The following is a 14,690-nucleotide window of genomic DNA, read 5'->3' as shown; positions in this document are numbered from 1 at the left end:
AAAAAGAAAACAAGTGATCTGCAAAAAGTATTCCTTTCCTTCTGAAGGTTTTACAATACACTTTTATCATAAATCAGAAACCAGCCTTTTACTATTCAACATAAATGGCTAGTTGAGACAAATGATTCTGAGACTATTCTTCTACCATTGATGAATCCCAGGGTGGCAGGTGGTATATGTAATGTTCATTTAGCCTTCTGAGTTTCCTGAGAAGAACTGCTGACATTGCCAGCTCCAGCAGCCTTTTATTCCACTGCTTTGATGACACCCACAGCAATAGTCTGTCTCATGTCATGGATGGCAAAAGCATCAGCGGAAGACAGAGAAGATTTCCACACATGTGGGCTTGCCAGGAACCATGTCAGCCATAGAAGTATCACCAGATCTTAAGAATTTGGTGTCAGCTTCCAGTTCTTATCATTATGGTACTCAAACTTTGCTTTCAGCTCAAAAACCTACGAGCAATATGAGCAATGTGCCAATCTAGCGGCATAAGTGTGCATAACCAGCCAGGATGGTTCAGGATAATTACCTGAGCGGTGAGGCAAGTGCTTCCATTGGTGGTTAAAAGAAGATGGAAAGACTATACCGAGTCACTGTATCAAAAGGAATTGGCAAATACAGAAGAATTTCAAGAAACAACATATGAGCAAGAGCCTATGGTAATGAAGGAAGAAGTTCAAGCTGCTTGGAAGGAAATAGTAAAAAATAAGGCTCTAGGAATAGATGGTATACCAATTGACATATTTCAGCTAACAGATACTGCCCTGGACGTGCTCACCAAGTTGTGTCAAGAAATCTGGAGAACAACCACTTGGCCAACTGACTGGAAGAGATCTATATTTGTTCCCATTCCAAAGAAGGGTGACCCAACAGAGTGTGGAAACTATAGAACAATCTCATTGATTTCACATGCAAGCAAGATTCTACTGAAGATTATCCAAAAATGACTGGAACAACACATCAGCAGAGAACTACTGCCAGAAGTCCAGGCTTAGAAGGGGTCATGGTACTAGGGATATTGTAGCTGATGTTAGATGGATCTTACCTGAAAGCAGGGAGTACCAGAGGAATGTCTATCTGTGTTTCATTGACTATGCAAAGGTGTCTGACTGTATGGATCATAACAAACTGTGGCTGACTCTGAGAAGAATGGGAATACCAGACCACATGATCATGCTAATGAGAAACCTATACTTGGGCCAAGAGGCAGTCATTAGAACAGAGCAAGGAAACACAGCATGGTTAAAAACTGGGAAGGGTGTATGCCAGGAATGTGGCCTGTCTCCATACCTTTTCAACTTGTATGCAGAACAGATTATCTGGGAGGCTGGGCTCTATGAGGAGAAATGTGGGGTCAAGATTGGTGAAAGATCTATCAACAATCTGCATTATGCAGATGACACAACCCTGCTTGCTGAAACTGAGGAGGACCTGAAGCGATTGCTGCTGAGGGTCAAGGACTGCAGCCTCCAATATGGATTGAGGCTCAATGTCAAGAAGACAAAGATTCTCACCACTGGGCCAATTGGCAGCATCAGGATGGATGGCAAAGAGATTGAGATTGTTCACAGCTTCAGTTTGCTTGGCCCCACAGTCAACACTCTCGGCACCAGCAGCCAGGAAATTAGAAGGCATATTGCCATGGGGAAATGTGCTGTTAGGGACCTCTCCAAAGTACTGAAGAGTAATGGTGTCTCTTTGGAGACTAAGGTGCGTCTGATACAGGCCATGGTCTTTGCTATCACTTGTTATGCATCAGAGAGTTGGACAATGACTAAGGAGGATTGATGCCTTTGAGCTGTGGTGCTGGAGAAGAGTATTGAGGTACCATGGACTGCTAGGAAAACAAACAGATTCATCCTGGAGAGAGTGAAGCCAGAATGCTCCTTGGGGGCAAGGATTCTAAGGCTCCGTCTAATATACTTTGGACATTTTGCAAGAAAGGACAGGTTCTTGGAGAGGGACATCATGCTTGATAGGGTGGAAGGCAGGCGCAGGAGGGGAAGGCCCTCTGGGAGATGGATTGATTCGGTGACTGGGGCAATCGGGATGAGTGTGTTGGAGGACATGAGATTGGCATAGGACAGAGCAGAGTTTAGGGATGTTGTACTTAGGGTCGCTATGAGTCGCAAGCAACACGACGGCACATAACAACAATAACAACAACCACCACCACCGTAATAGGGAGCTCTGGTGGCCTAGTGGCAAGAAGCTGCACTGCAATTCCGAAGGCACGGGTTCCAGGTCACCAGCTGTTCCTTAAGAAAAGGATAGGCAATCTCCTCCCATGCGATTAATTGCCTCTGAAAATCTGCTGGAGGGTTAGCTATGGGTCTTTTCTGACTCTACGGTAAACAATAACACTCAGCCATAATCAAAACCCAAATAATGAGGGAAGAAGTCTGAGCTGCATTGAAGTTACTTGCAAAATAATAAGGCCCTAGGAATCAATAGGATAGTAATTTATATGTTTCACCTAAAAAATTAAGCCCTGGATATGCTGACCAGTCTGTGCCAGCAAATTTGGAAGACACCTACCTGTCCAACTGACTGGAAGAGATCTGTATTTGTTCCCATTCTCAAGAAAGATGATATAACAGAGTGTGGACACTGTTGAACAACATTGTTAATATCACATCCGAGCAAAATATTGCTGAAGATCCCAAAACAGCTAGAACATTACATACATAGGCAGAGAAATGCCAGAAGTTCAAGCTGGGTTTAGAAGAGGCACCAGAGATATCACTACTGATGTTTCAGTACTGGCAGAAAGCAGAGAATACTGGAAGAGTGTCTATTTGTGTTTTATTGACTGTGCAAAAGCCTTTGTGTGAATCATAGCAAACTGTGGCTCACATTGAAGAGAGTGGTAATTCCAGAATACTTAATCGGGCTTATATGAAACCTAGATCAAGAAGTCAATACAAATAAGGCAAGGGACCACTGCATGGTTTTAAAATAAAGAAAAGTGTGCATTAGGACTATATTTTTTTTTCTCCATACCTGTTTAATCTGCATGCCAAGCAAATCATTTGAGAAACTGGACTTCATGAAGAAGAAGATGGTATTAGGATAGGAGGAAAGCTCAACAACCTTTGTTAAGTGGATGACACATTGCTTGCTGAAATTGAGGAGGTCTTGAACATTTGTTGCAGAAGATCAAAGACTACAGCCTGCAATAATTATTGCAATTCTACATCAAGAAAACAAAGACCTCACTAGGCCAACTGACAACATCATGATAGATGGAGAAAAGACTGAAGTTGTCAATGATTTCATTTTGCTTGCCTCCACAATCAACACTATTGGTACCAACAGTCAAGAAATCAAAACACGTATTGTACTGGGAAAGTCTGCTGTCAGGAATGTCTCCAAAGTAGAAGAACAATGTTGCCAGCTTACAGACTAAAATGTGCCTATTTCAAGTTGTGATCTTTTCGATCATCACTGGCTGTGCATCTGAGAGCTGAGCAAGGAATAAAGACGACAGAAGAGTCATGTTTTTGAACTGTAGTGTTGGAAAAGAGTGCTGTCCCCTTGACTGCCAAAAGAACAAACAAATTTGTCTTGGAGAAATTGCAGCCAGAGTGCTCCTTGTAGACAAGGGTAGTGTAGCTTCCTCTCATTTACTTTGGGCATGTTGTTAGGAGAAGCTATTACTTGGGTAGGGACATCATACTTGGAAAGGCCAGTGAAAGAGAGGAAGACCCTGAACAAGAAGGATCAACACAGTGACTGAAGCCATGGGATCAGGTATACCAGAGATGATACGGATGCCACAGGATAGGACAGGGTCCAGACCTGGTGTTCATTATACTTAACTTGACAGCACTCAACAACAATCAGAACATCTTTCACAGAGACATTCTTGATACTGAAACCAACATTATCACCACGTAATGTCACTTCATTCAAAGTTTCATGGTGCATTTCATAGGTTTTTTTTCTTGAGTGGTGATGTTTACTGTGGCAAATGTGACCTCCATGCTGGGTTTGAGAATACCGGACTCCATACACTCTTTTTACAGGGACAGTGGTAGAGCCACCATTTTTGTAGACACGCTGGAGAGGCGGACATAGGGGCTTGTTGGTCGAGCGAACTGGTGGCAAAATGCAATCCAAAGCTTCAAGCAGTGAAGTTCTGCCAACACTGCTATCCTTTGGTGACTTTCCCTTCCTTGAATCAAGGCATGTTAGCACTTGACTTCAGCATGTTGTCACCATGCCAAACACAATAGGCACAAATGCTACTGGATGAAAGTAATAGCCAATTTTCTTGATTTAGGAACTGATTTCCTTAATAATGTCATTTTATCTTTTCTGGCTGAAGGGTGGCTCAGTGGAATCCATTTTGTTAACACCAGCAATTAGTTGTTTCCTGCCCAATGTCTAGGGCCCTGCTCATGGTTCTTTATGCTACTTACTGGCTTCAAACTCACCACCACCACAACTGATAATCAGGACAGCACAGCACAGCACGTTCCTCTAATTATGCCTCTGCTAAGGCAGGGCTCTCTGAGGAGAAATGTGGGATCAAGATTGGTGAAAGATCTATCAACAATCTGCTTTATGCAGATGACACAACCCTGCTTGCTGAAACGGAGGAGGACCTGAAGCGCTTGCTGCAGAGGGTCAAGGACTGCAGCCTCCAATATGGATTGAGGCTCAATGTCAAGAAGACAAAGATTCTCACCACTGGGCCAATTGGCAGCATCAGGATGGTTGGTGAAGAGATTGAGATTGTTCACAGCTTTAGTTTGCTTGGCTTCACAGTCAACACTCTTGGCGCCAGTAGCCAGGAAATTAAAAGGCGCATTGCCATGGGAAAGTCTGCTGTTAGGTACCTCTCCAAAGTACTGAAGAGCAATGGTGTCTCTCTGGAGACTAAGGTGTGTCTGATTCAGGCCATGGTCTTTGCAATCACTTGTTATGCATCATAGAGTTGGACAATGACCAAAGAGGATAGAAGGAGAATTGATGCCTTTGAGCTGTGGTGCTGGAGAAGAGTACTGAATGTACCATGGGCTGCTAGGAAAACAAACAGATTCATCCTGGAGAGGGTTAAACTGGCTGGCTCCTTGGAAGCAAGGATTCTGAGGCTGTAACATACTTTGGACATGTTGTAAGAAGAGACCAGTCCTAGGAGAGGGATATCATGCTTGGGAGGGTGGAGGGACAGCGCAGGAGAGGAAGGCCCTCTATGAGGTGGATTGATTCAGTGACTGGGATAATCAGGATGGGAGTGTCAGAGACAGTGCAATTGGCACAGGACAGAGCAGAGTTTAGAGCTGTTGTACATAGGGTTGCTATGAGTCGCAAGCGACTCGACGGCACATAACAACAAAGTCACGGATGGTCACATAGTCCTTTGTTGTCTCACATTTCCACAGGGAAGTATGAATGATGATGCCATATTCATATTCAGCTTTTCAGTTTCCTTAAGACCCAGGTGTATTTGAAGGAGCACTTTCTCATCTCAGCAGCTTCCTTTTCAAATTTTTTTCAAGGATTTTTGGGTCAATTCCCCCGTGTTTTTAGATCTAGTGATGATTAGTGGTGAACTTACCCAAAGCTGTGTATCTAGTGATGATAATGTTGATTTGGACCCTTTTCTTTTCCATTTTTGCTTAGATTTTGCAATGGTTTTCTCCAGCACTTATATTTTGGCAACAGGTAAACTCATTGTAAATAAGTGGAATTGCTTCACTATAAGTTTCAGACAATGGTTAAAATTTTCGGGGACAATTCCAAGAGCCAACAGATGGCCAAAACTTATCCAGCACACTATTTGGCCAAAAGTGTGACTAGGTCCTGCCCAATATGACTGTCTACACCACACCACCTAGTCCCTTAAAGCTGCTGTCCTATCTCCTCAAGTTTCACCCTATCTTGGATCCATTAATGTAAGGACTGAAAGCCAGAATAAGGAAAATTGGAAATTGCTTCTATTTCTGTTTTCTATAAATTCTTCCATGACTGCAAGCGTCTGATTCTGCTGTAATTAATTTTTAAAAAATATTTCTTTTCCCAGCTGGTGAAATCTACAGAGAACTGAGTAAGAACAATGGACTTCACACACTAGAAGCAAGACATTCCTCCCCACCCCCCAAACCAAAACTGTCCTGGAAGAAGATAATTTATCACAGTCCAATGCCCCAGGAAACATTCCACTTTGATTACATGACAGAGACAGAAATCTCTTAAACTTCCCAGACACTTTTTCACATACTTGGCATGGTAAAAACAATGCACACTGGTATAGGAACCTTTTCTCTCCAACTTAGTGTGAATTTCTACAAGGTCAGAATGAAAGAAAGGATAAAAGGGAATCCTTTTCAGTATTTAAAGACCACTTTAGGTTTATCCTTCCACTTCTGACTGTCATATTTGCAAAAAAATCACCAAGTACTCTGCTGAGTGTTTTGTTAGTATTATGATCAAAGCTTCCTAGTTCTTGGTATATCAGTAGTCACTGAAAATGCCATGCAGTTATATATAGATTATACTTTTCTCTTTTGAAACTGCAAATCCAAAAGGTTCTGACTAATGACTGCCCTCTTTCAGATGCATCATCCATTCTAAACTGGCTTTCCAGAATCCTAGACTATAGAAGACTAATTACCTGTCACATTTTAAATCACATGTTTGTTAATTCATTTAATGAGCATTTTGAATGATCTTTTACTCCTGGTTAGCTCATTTTAATAATAAAGGCACTGAGTATTTTTTGCTAAAGCTGCTGAAATAGCAGATATTCAGATTACATGGGAAGGAAACATTTCACATACCACTGTGAAGTTAGCACCAGGTTTTTTAAAAAAAATAACAAATTAGTGAAATTTGACTAACAGAATTTTATGCAATGATATACATAGGAGAATAATAAATTAGTAAAGTGGAAAAGTGTAAGAAATTTCTTTCCAGGGTCAGTTGTTAACATGTAGCTATTGGTGGCTCCTGAGTCTATAGATTCCAAGCCTGCCCTGGAGCTGATGAGAGGTGTGTCTTCTGGTTGAGGACTGCAGGCCCAGCACCCATCAATTTCAGGGAGCACCTTTGAGAGAATTAGATGAGGAATTTTTGTTAGGTGCCCTGCTCCTCAGAACTGGAAGCTTCTCAATGATAATGAATGAGGACATTAAGGATGTTAGGGCTTCTGCTGCTGCAGTGGGTTAAACTTTGTGCCATTTACAAACAGGCTCATGAGAGAAAGATGAGGTGATCTGCTTATGAAAGACTCACAGCCTTGAAAATCCAAAGTGTTAATTCTGCTCTGTCTTGTATGATCACTGTGAGTTAGAACTGACTCAATGACAATGGGTTTACTGGTTCAAGACATCATTCAGAGCAGTCTTCTATTTATTAAACTGTTCTTTGTTACAGTTTTCAGAGGATAATAATGAAATTAGTTTCATGTTTAAAATGTTTGAAAACCCTGGGATGTCCTGAACTATTATGTGGAAAATATATATAGAAAAAAAATAAACCAAGTACCATTGTATTAAGATTAAAATTCATTGTCATTCAGTGGGAATCAAGTCATGGCTGACCCACCAGCAAGTTTCCAGTGGCTTTAAATTGAACAACAGGAGACATTCCATTTTTCTCCCATGGAGTAGCTGGTGGATTTGAACCATGTGTCTTGAGGTGAAGCGACTCTTTACTCACTAGGCTACCATATATATAACACATGTACATTTGTATGAATACATGTGTGTAGTTGTTTTTAATAGTGCTGTATGGTTTTCAAAGTATCGTTACATACTTTTTGTTCCTTCAATATCTATCTTGTCAATTTTCTGGAAATTCCTTACTTACTAGGCCAACAGATATCTATACCTATCTATTTCCTCTCTCTCTCTCTCTCTCTCTCTCACACACACACACCCCTGTGTAGTTGTTTCTAATAGTAGTGCTTTATGGCTTTCAAAATATAATTATATACTTTTTGTTTATTCATTTCAATTTTGTTTCTCAGTTTTCTAGAAATTTTCAAATTCTTACTAGATTATATACCAGACTACTACTGTTAGTAGACACTTGATATTAGATTTTATGCTGTTGTTGTTATTAAGCTGGTTGTGTCAACTATGATCCACAGCAACAGTATGAACAACAAATCTGAACCTTGTCCTATCCTGCACCATCCTTATCATCCCTGACACACTTGAGCCCGTTACTGCAGACAATGTATCAAACCATCTGGTTGAGGTTCTTCTCCTTCACTGACCCTCCACTTTCCAAGCATGGTGTCCCTTTCCAAGGAATCGCCTCTTCTAACAACGTGTCCGAAATATGTGAGATGAAGTTCACCATCTTTGCTTGCTCCCAATGAATACTCAGGTTGTACTTTCTCCAAGACATGCCCATTCGTTCTTTTGGCAGTCTATGAGATACTCGGCACTCTTCTCTGACACCATACCTCAATACATGGATTCTTTCCCTGTAATATTTATCATCGTATGGTTCTTAGATGCATAGCTGGTGACTGGAAAGATTGTGGCTTGAAACAGGAGCACCTTAGTCATTAAACTGACATCATTGCTTCAGGATTTTGAAAAGATCCCTGACAATAGACATCTCAATACTATACATCTCCTCATCTCCTGATTACTGGTACCAAGGATATTGACTGGGGATCCAAGCAAGATGAAATAGTTGACAATGCCAATCTTTTCACAATCTATCAATCCAATGGTGGGGATTTTTTAAAAAATAATTCATTTTTAAATTTTTACTAGTTTATTTGCAAAACTCAAATACATTGTTTTTCAGACCAGATGCTTCCAATTTCCCTCACACCCCTCATCAAATTGTTTTTTTTTTTTTATTTTGAAGTATAATCTGCATTGCAGTTGCAGTCCTTGATCTTTTGCAGCAAGTGCCTCAAGTCCTTCTTGCTTTCAGCAAGCAACATTCTGTCATCTGAATAATGCAGGTTGTTGATGAGTCTTCCCCTGATCCTGATGCCACATTCTTCATAAAATCCAGATTTTCTAATGATTTGCTAAGCAGACTGAAAATATATGGAAAATGGACATAGCGCCAATGTACACCTTTCCTGATTTTAAACCATGCTGTGTTCCCTTGCTCTGTTTGGACAACAGGTCTTTGGTCTAGGTATAAATTTCACATGAGCATAATTAAATGTTGTGGGATTACCATTCTTCTCAATGTTAGCCTTAGTTTGTATTTGTATTATATTTTTACTAGCCTTCAATAGATATTACACCTCAACATCAGCAAAACAAAATTCCATATAATTAGACAAAAAGATAACATCATGGTGCATAGAGAAAAGATTGAAATTGTCAATTATTTCATTTTACTTAGATGCAAAAGAGGCATTTAAAGTCAATAGTCGAGCAATCAAAAGGCATGTTTCATTAGGCAAATCTACTGTCAAGGACTCTTCCAAAGTATAAAAGAGCAAGGGTGTCAACCTAAAGACTAAGATGCACCTTATCCAAGACACAGAATTTTAAATTGCGTCATATACATGTGAAAGTTAGACAATGAATAAAGAAGACCAAGGCAGAATTGAAGGTGGCTCTGATGGCATGACAGGTAGGGAGTTGTACTGCTGACCCAAAGCAGAATTGATACTGTTGAGTTGTTGTTGTTAGGTAGCATAGAGTCGGGTATGACTCACAGTGACCCTATGAACAGTGGATGTGAACCTCATCCTATCCTGTGCCATCTTCACACTTCCTGGCACATTAGAGCTCATTTTGGCAGTCACTGCATCCATCCACTTTGTCTAGGGTCTTCCTCTCCTTCACCGACCCTCCACCCTTCCCAGCATCATGCTCCTACAAACATGCCCAAAGTATATGAGGCAAAGTCTCATCATTCTTGCCTCCAAAGAGCACTCTGGCTGCACCCTCTCCAAGAGATATTTGTTTGTTCTTTTTGCCATCTATGGGATGTTCAGTGCTCCTCTCCAACACCACAGCTCAAAGGCATCAATTATTTTTCTGTCATACCTATTCATTGTCAGCTCTCAAATGCACAGCAAGTGATTAGAAAGACCATGGCCTAAATCAGACACACCCTAGTCCTCAAAATGACATCACTACTCCTCAATAATTTGGAGAGGTCTGTAACTGTAGACTTTCCCAGTGTAATGCATCTCATTATTTCCTGATTGTAGGTACTAAAGATGTTAATTATGATGTTTATAAGAAATATTGAATATATTACAAATTTCAAAAGAACAAATAATTCCATTTTGGAGGAAATTCAACCAGGGAGAAAGCCATGACAGTATATAACATTCTTTAGGCATGTTGTCAAAAGGTGTCAGTCCATGGGAAAAGACACCATGCTTGACGGTTGACGGTTTGAACCCACTAGCAGCTCCGTGGGAGAAAAAAATCTGACAATCTGCTATTAACAAATCTCCCGGCCTAGAAAACCCAATGGGCAGTTCTACTCAATTCTGTAGGATTGTGATGAATGACAATAAATCCAATGGCACACACCAGCAACTGATAGAAGTAACTTCTACAATAAAATGAGTCATTCAATGGGACTTGGTGATAATGGTATTGAAAAAAAATAAGTTATTATCGAAAAAATGGAAGAGCATGTTAATTGCTCTAAGACAGCCCATGGAAAAGCCAGTAGCTTCCTTAGAGAAGTCTGACTGAAAGTGAGTAATTTAGCACAGTCCTAGGAAAAAGGCACAGAGAAGCCTCTAATAATCTAAGTACTTGACATAAGAGAAAGACGACTTTTGTCTAGGTTGTGGGCTAGACTCCATCTGTTGTTTACTGATCATGATGACTTAACTGTCAAGAGTCACCAATCTCGAGTGCCTCCGGAAGCCTGCACGCTCCCCTTTCCCCTCTCTCATCTTCCTCTCACAGCATGTTCCCAGAAAGAATACTTATTCAGGTCAGCCTGGCCCCAAATGTTCCTAGAGCAACAGGATGTTAAACTGACTTAAACTCCGTGATGAGCAAAACAATGCTTAAAGGATCTCATGATTGTTTCTGTTAGGAAACACTGGTCGGTTTGGACTCACATAATCGTGTGTACAGCAGAACACGACTCTGCTTGAACCTGTGCTCTCCTCTCTATCCGCCATGACTTGGCTTTAAAAGCCTATTGTTGCCACTGTCAATCCATCTCTTGGAGAATCCTTCTCTGTTTGCTTACCCTCTACTTTACTATGAGTCATACTCGATGGCATCTCACAACAACGACAACAACCCTAGACACTACTGATGAGAAGGAGACCTGGCGGCGCCCTGGATAAATGCCTCCCTTTTGACCTTGCCCTATCCGGCACCGTCCTCACAATCTCTGCCATGAGCAAGCCCTTTGTTGCAGTCACTGCATCTTTGCTCCACACCTGTTCAATTTGCATGCTCAGCAAATCAGTAGAGAAGCTGGACTCTATGAACAAGAGTATGGCATCAGGATAGGATTGGAGGAAGACTCATCAACAACTTGCATTATACAGATGACACAACTTTAGTTGCTCAAAACAAAGAAGACCTGAGGCAATTGTTGCAGAAAATCAAGGACTGAAGCCTTCAATACAGATTTCATCTTGACACCAAGGAAACAAAACTCCTCACCACTGGGCTGCTAGGCAACCTCATGACATATGGAGAAAAGATTGAAATTGTCAATGATCTCATATTGCTTGGATCCATAGTCAACACTCTTGGAGATGTATGGCATTGGTGAAGTCTGCTGTCAGGTCTTTCCAAAGTCTGAAGGAACAATGACGTCAATTTAAAGACTGTGGTGTTCCTGATCCAAACCATGCTTTTTCCAATCCCCTGCTATGCATTTCAGATCTGGACAATGAAAATGACAGGAGAAGAATCAATGCATTTGAGTTGTGGTGTTGGAGAAGAATATTGAATATCTCGTAGACTGCCAAAAGAACAGCTACATCTTGGAGAAAGTGCAAGCAGGGGTGTACCTTGGAGGCCAAGTTGGTGACACTTTGTCCCACATATTTTGGACATGTTATTAGAAGGAGCTATTCCTTGGAAAGGAACATAATTCTAGGAAAGGGTGGTTGGCTAAGGAGGTTAAGAACTTCAATGAGATAGATTGCTACAGCATCTGTGACAATGGGCTCAAATGTGTCTGGGATGATGAGGGTGACACAGGCTAGGACAGGGTTCAGATCTGTTGTTCATAGGGTCACTTTGAGTTGTAATTGACTCAATGACACTTCACAACAATAATAAAACTACTTTGCTAAGCGTGATATCCTTCTCCAGCCACTCATCTGTCCTGATAACATGTATAAAATAGGTGATATAGTTTTCAGAAGCAAATATCCAGGCCAGTCTTCCAAATGCCAGAGTTTGTTCCAGTAACTACCCTTTGGACTAATAACTTACAATAGTTTGCACCAACGAAGAACTCTTGGGCAAGATGAAGATTCAGAAACAGCTCTAACCACAGTAGTGCCTGCTACTTTTTTCTGCCCTAACTCCACACATCCCTCCGAAGATCAGCAGCACCCATTAGGATACTATGGTTGTTGTGTGCCTTCAAGTTGGAATTAGCCCATATCTGATTTGTCAGTGGATTTTCAGAGGCAGTTAATTGCACAGGAAAAGATTGACCATCCATCTCCTGTGGAGCTGCTGGTAGCTTTGAACCACATGCCTTCATATGCAGTGCAGTTTCTTACCACTAGGCCATCAGAGCTCCCTAGCAGTCTTTTTCTTATGGAGGACTTGTAGGATTCTGCAAACTTTTGAAATGGGACTCTTGTCTGAAATGGAATTGCCAAGTGTTACCCCCCGTACCCCAGTGAGTAGGTTCTCTTTTCACTCTGTTGGAAAATGCTTTTGATGCACACAGAGATTTAATTTTTCTTTGGATGGTTCTTCCATCAATTTTATCCTCTCCAGATTGTGCATTTCTGGTTGTATTCGGAAGTCTTTTTATACCATAGACTAGGCTGTCTAAGCTTGGTCCCAGTTTGTTTCTGATGACTTTTATGGTTTTGATCTTTTCTCCCAGGTCTCTGATCCACCTTAAGTTGATTTTTGTGTACGGTGTGAAATGTGGATCCTGTTTCAGCTTTCTGCAGGTAGCAGTCCTTTCTGCAGGTAGTTGAGAACTTATGGTAATTTTCACAGGATGAAATATTATGAAGGATACAGGAGCAATGATTTTATAAATCACTACCTAACTTGGAAGGGACTAGAGAACATTATGCTAAGTGAACTGACTCAGTCCTATAAGGAAAAAGACTGTTTAAGACCATTATTGTAGAACTTGTATGAGGATCCAAGAGGGAGAGGGGGAAGCAGAGGGGTGAGGAGGGCAGGGGGTGGGGTGAGGTGGGGGGTACAGGTTAGGGTCACACAATTTGATGGGTGGAGGGAGGAATGGGTAAAGGAAATGGGAAATATCTGGTGTGAAGAACAATGTATATGAGCCTTGTATGTAAAACAGTATAAAATAAAAAAATGTCATTTTTTAAAAAAGTTGAAAGCATTTATTTTAGGCATTGCATAATGTTACCATAATGATAAAGTAAATGTTATCTTCAAATCTTTCCAAAACATTAAAATAACATTCTAACTTGATCATTATTTTCTGAAAAATTAGTTCCTTATAATTCATTCTCAATTACTTTTTCAGCAGACAAAGTTACTACTGCCTTGGCTTTGATTTCTACTTTTAAACAGAGTAGGTGAAAGAGCACACAAGTGTCCAAGCATCACATTGTGACAATTTTCATACTATCTGAAAATATAATTGGTAAATCTTGTCAGTCAGAGTGCAAATAGAAAATAATCCACCTCTGCATATAAAGTTAAACACATTTACACAAACCAGGATTCAGATAAATACTGAGACCTGTGGTTGTGGTAATCATCAAAGTTGTTGCCTTTAAATTCAGTTGCATAGACAATGACTCTTGCTCTCTCCTGTGCCATCCTCATGGTCTCTCAGGCAGAATCTTTTGAACAAGTAGGACCTTTCTTATTCTTCCCAGAAACCCAGTTATAATTTCTTCTCCTCCTCCTCTCCCTTTTTTAGACTGCTTTTTCTCTACAGATAATGAACATTTGGAAACTGAATTTCCAGACTAAAGAAAATATCCATTCTTTCCAAGATAACTTTCCCCACCCCCTAAAAAGAATTACTAGAATTCAAGTATCAAGGTTTTGTTATGAGATTCATTGTTATTTCCAAAATCTAAACAGTCAGATTTGAAGAGTTTGGCAGCAATTTAGCACATTGGTGAAGATCTTAAAGGTGTCCAGGGCTAAATGCAATATATAAACATTGACAAGGCATTTCTTTCTTTTATTATGAAAAGGCCAAGTGGCAAAAAGTATTTGAATGATAAGTGTTATTGAAAAGAACTAACATTATCCGTCTTAGCAATAATAAGGGCAAGCTAGCAAGGTTGTTTGAATGTATTTCCTCTCTGAGAGAAGGATGTTTTAAATGATTATCTAGGAAAATCCAAAAGAAATGTATTTTTTCTCTGGTAAGCAATGTAGATTAAGTTGATATTAGGGACTATATGAGATCTTGATATAAAAATACTTTATATCATATAAAAAACAATACTAAAGATGAATTGTTGCTAATGAGGGTATACATTTCCTACCACTGGTGTGAGTTATACTAGTGGCTTTCCAAGAGGCTTCGCTGATCATAATGATGAACTCTTCTTTTTTTTTTTT

General features: G+C 40.4%; 1 pseudogene; it reads right to left on the bottom strand.

The window, feature by feature from the left end:
• Positions 1 to 3,726: 3,726 nt before the first annotated feature.
• LOC102867903 lies at positions 3,727 to 5,534 on the bottom strand (annotated as a pseudogene).
• Between the last annotated feature and the right edge of the window lie 9,156 nt (positions 5,535 to 14,690).

Source organism: Elephantulus edwardii, unplaced genomic scaffold (assembly GCF_000299155.1).
Source record: "Elephantulus edwardii isolate Elephantulus edwardi_28Jun2011 unplaced genomic scaffold, EleEdw1.0 scaffold00206, whole genome shotgun sequence".
NCBI classification, from domain to species: Eukaryota; Metazoa; Chordata; class Mammalia; order Macroscelidea; family Macroscelididae; genus Elephantulus; species Elephantulus edwardii.
Note: the sequence above shows the minus strand (reverse complement) of the source record. Positions and strands in the feature narration are given on the sequence as shown.